General features: G+C 48.1%; 1 pseudogene; it reads left to right on the forward strand.

Moving 5' to 3' along the window:
- The first annotated feature begins 677 nt into the window (after positions 1–677).
- LOC126202983 (5S ribosomal RNA) lies at positions 678–795 on the forward strand (annotated as a pseudogene).
- Positions 796–4,889: the final 4,094 nt, after the last annotated feature.

Below are 4,889 nucleotides of genomic sequence, written 5' to 3' on the forward strand. Positions count from 1 at the left end.
TATTTGTTGGCTTCGTCCCCCTACACCTGCCCTAATCTCTCTCATCTTATTCTCGTGATCCCTAGGCGAGATATCATGTAAATGGTGACGCTACCTCGACGAATACAGGTTCCTGAAATTAACATAAAGGGTTTCGCGAGAACTGCAGCACCTTTCTTTTGTACACTGATATGCAAAACTTGAGGAAGAAATTAACTTTCGCATGATGCGTCACCGCCAAGCAGCATAGCTCGATAGCTCTATGAAACCGGAATAATCCAAAGAAAAATCTGCTATAGTATAGAACGGTACAGAAAGTAATTGAAAGAGAAGTGTAACCGGACGAACAGAAATGATACTTTTATTAAAAGACGATAATTACACTGAAGTCGCCGCAGTTCATGATAGTCCCATGGAATTTACAGATGGATCTTAATGGGTCCAATAACGTTGCTGCGTGGACTATGTGTTCCCTCTCTCGCCATGTGGGGGTCCGTCCTCAGTCACTATTCGTACACTGTGGAGAGTGATACTGCGTGTCTTGCAGTCCCGTTACATGTTGTAGCAGTTACATCCGATGTGCGTCGCGATTCCATTCTTGACCGTTGCACAATGTAGTTGACCGTCGTAGAATACCTCCTCCCCTTCGGGAAGAAGTCCCCATAGTTCTAAATACTCTACAAGCATATGAGCAATAGGGCGACGGCCTTGCCGCAGTGGATACACCGGTTCCCGTGAGATCACCGAAGTAAAGCGCTGTCGGGCGTGGCTGGCACTTGGATGGGTCACCACCCAGGCCGCCATGCGCTGTTGCCATTTTTCGGGGTGCACTCAGCCTCGTGATGCCAATTGAGAAGCTACTAGACTGAATGGTAGCGGCTCCGGTCACAGAAAACCATCGTAACGACCGGGAGAGTGGTGTGTTGACCACACGCCCCTCCTATCCGCATCCTCGTTGAGGATGACACGTCGGTCGGATGGTCCTGACGGGCCACTTGTGGCCTGACGACGGAGTGCTTTATATGAGCAATACTATACTCCTGGACTACTCACGTCACACATTGTTCTTCCTTCATTTTACGGGTGATTCTTCCTGGGTAAAGTCACAGAAATGTAGTTTACGGGTCATGTAGAAGAGAAAACTGCACAGTACACCGTAAGTGCCCTGTGTTGCCGTGGACAGCCCCGTATGGTGCTGTAGTCATGCTAACCTCACGGCATACGATGTCTAGCTTTCGGTGCACTACTGGAAGACCTCTAACAGTATTCTGCCGCACTTTCGTTCACCTCCACCAAGCAGTTAATGTATTATTTTATTTTATCCAGCTCGTCATTGAGTTTTGCAGAGCAGTGTACTTTCGGATGGGCTATACCGATCGGTTACGAACCTACAAGAGCCGAGTGAAACCTACTGTACTTCGACGTGAACCAGGCTGCAATTAAAGTCACTAATCTATGTATCGGGAGAAAGTATTCACACAAATAAAAGGTTGGAAATTTTGTCCTCAATTAATATATTCTGAAACTTAGGTGAACAAGTATCACTGCCAAGCCTGTGCTAGTCTTAACACAGTCACTCACAATCATTAAAATTCATTATCACCAACTAATCTCCCATGTTGTCAAAATATTACTACGTATCCCCCACCCTTCCCCCAAATATGGAACGTGTCTGGAAAGCCAGTCATCGCATCAGGCATTTTCGAAGGAAGCCGATGACCTTGCAGCCCTGAATTTCTCTTATACACTCCAGGAAATGGAAAAAAGAACACATTGACACCGGTGTGTCAGACCCACCATACTTGCTCCGGACACTGCGAGAGGGCTGTACAAGCAATGATCACACGCACGGCATAGCGGACACACCAGGAACCGCGGTGTTGGCCGTCGAATGGCGCTAGCTGCGCAGCATTTGTGCACCGCCGCCGTCAGTGTCAGCCAGTTTGCCGTGGCATACGGAGCTCCATCGCAGTCTTTAACACTGGTAGCATTCCGCGACAGCGTGGACGTGAACCGTATGTGCAGTTGACGGACTTTGAGCGAGGGCGTATAGTGGGCATGCGGGAGGCCGGGTGGACGTACCACCGAATTGCTCAACACGTGGGGCGTGAGGTCTCCACAGTACATCGATGTTGTCGCCAGTGGTCGGCGGAAGGTGCACGTGCCCGTCGACCTGGGACCGGACCGCAGCAACGCACGGATGCACGCCAAGACCGTAGGATCCTACGCAGTGCCGTAGGGGACCGCACCGCCACTTACCAGCAAATTAGGGACACTGTTGCTCCTGGGGTATCGGCGAGGACCATTCGCAACCGTCGCCATGAAGCTGGGCTACGGTCCCGCACACCGTTAGGTCGTCTTCCGCTCACGCCCCAACATCGTGCAGCCCGCCTCCAGTGGTGTCGCGACAAGCGTGAATGGAGGGACGAATGGAGACGTGTCGTCTTCAGCGATGAGAGTCGCTTCTGCCTTGGTGCCAATGATGGTCGTATGCGTGTTTGGCGCCGTGCAGGTGAGCGCCACAATCAGGACTGCATACGACCGAGGCACACAGGGCTAACACCCGGCATCATGGTGTGGGGAGCGATCTCCTACACTGGCCGTACACCACTGGTGATCGTCGAGGGCACACTGAATAGTGCACGGTACATCCAAACGTCATCGAACCCATCGGTCTACCATTCCTAGACCGGCATGGGAACTTGCTGTTCCAACAGGACAATACACGTCCGCATGTATCCCGTGCCACCCAACGTGCTCTAGAAGGTGTAAGTCAACTACCCTGGCCAGCAAGATCTCCGGATCTGTCCCCCATTGAGCATGTTTGGGACTGTATGAAGCGTCGTCTCACGCGGTCTGCACGTCCAGCACGAACGCTGGTCCAACTGAGGCGCCAGGTGGAAATGGCATGGCAAGCCGTTCCACAGGACTACATCCAGCATCTCTACGATCGTCTCCATGGGAGAATAGCAGCCTGCATTGCTGCGAAAGGTGGAAATACACTGTACTAGTGCCGACATTGTGCATGCTCTGTTGCCTGTGTCTATGTGCCTGTGGTTCTGTCAGTGTGATCATGTGATGTATCTGACCCCAGGAATGTGTCACTAAAGTTTCCCCTTCCTGGGACAATGAATTCACGGTGTTCTTATTTCAATATCCAGGAGTGTAGTACTCATACCAAGTTGTGATAATAAATTTTAAATGTTCAGGTTTTCTCCTGAAATTACTGCATACTGAGATTCTACATGTCTAATGCTTACCGCTGGTAAAATGTTTCGTGTTCAGATACATGTTTTACCTTTAGACCGTGTGGGAGCACCAGTAAGCTAAGCTATGTGGAAGGAGGAATGTAATACCAGAGTGACTGTTGCGCAGCCGCCACGTCGTGGTATCCCTTCCCGTCTCCCGGCCTGCAGTCTCTCTCTTTTTTCCATTTAAAGCCCCTCAATATGTCACCGCTCCGCAAGACACACGTCTGCATTTCAAAGAGATGCTGCCTCCAGATTGCTCCATTCCGCTGCCGAGAAAACTTACGACTTCTGCTCTGCCGCAGCGAACGCCGCAGTATTCCTTCACATTGCCTCGTGTCCTCTTTTCCCTTTCACTGCTGCTGTTTCCTACTGCTTCTCTGAATACTATTGCACAGACGTATCTGTTACACGGAGCTGTGCAGCAATCAGAAACTTGCGTGCATATTATTCTCTTATTAGGATGAACACAGACCGAACTATGTAACGGCCCTTTTTAAACGATTCAACACAACATTCAGCTAAAAACTCTTCGCAGTTTTACCATAAGCGTCCAGTGTAACGATAAAAATATGCCAGATTTAAAAGAACTCAAAATCTCCAGCATTGCCAACGGTTTTTAGATGCTCGAAAGCTAACCTGCATCACAGTGCTGGATGTTTTCGACAACTGCGTATACATCGGGGCTATATGGAGTCCAAAATTTAGACTTTAGTATACAGAACTCCGACAACAAATAGAAAACGTAAAATATACTACAAAAAGCCACGGGTACGGTCTTTCACTCATAAATACAATGTCACAACAGATAAAAGATAAACTGAACAAACAGCAACAAACTACACTCAACTGACAGTTCCCCAGCAGATAAATACGTAAAATTTTCATATCTTGGAATAGTGTCGGGGAATACCAAAATAAACCTAAGCAGGAGGATTATCGACTAAATAAAATCGCCAGATGCAAATCTTGACGCAGAATAGTGCTCGGTACTTTAGGGAGAGGTTACGTACAATGACAAAGAGACAGGGGGAGATGGTGGAGAAATTTTCGGACAGGATAACGTAAATTAATGAGTATACTTACGAGTTGGGCCAGAGCGATGAAGCGAATATGCGGCGGCACGGTTCTTTCCGTCCCTTTACGACCGACCTGCACCTACCTGTGAACATTGTCTCAGCAGATCATCAGTAGGGAAGCCGAGTGAAACCTACTGTACTTCGACGTGAACCAGGGGGCAACTAAAGTCACTAATCTATGTACCGGGAGAAAGTTTTCACACAAATGAAAGGTTGGAAATTTTGTCCTCAATTAATATATTCTGTAACTTAGGTGAACAAGTATCACTGCCAAGCCTGTGCTAGTCTTAACACAGTCTCTCACAATCCCTTTCACTCACGTTAGCAAGTTTATGGTGTTGCATTTCCCGAAAACGTAATAGCTACAAAAATAGTGATTGTTTTTTATTGATAATGCTCGCCAAATGTGAAGTCTGTCGGTACCAAATGCAGTTACAGCTTGTAGCCACCCACCTGCTCAATACGCCACGCGGAATATATGTCCTTCCTCGTCACAAAATTCACTTAAAAATACGAAATTTCTACACGCCCTTCGGAATAATTATGCCGTCATTTTACCACACTTTTGATGTATGAAACACTC

This window comes from Schistocerca nitens, chromosome 1 (genome assembly GCF_023898315.1).
Source record: "Schistocerca nitens isolate TAMUIC-IGC-003100 chromosome 1, iqSchNite1.1, whole genome shotgun sequence".
NCBI classification, from domain to species: Eukaryota; Metazoa; Arthropoda; class Insecta; order Orthoptera; family Acrididae; genus Schistocerca; species Schistocerca nitens.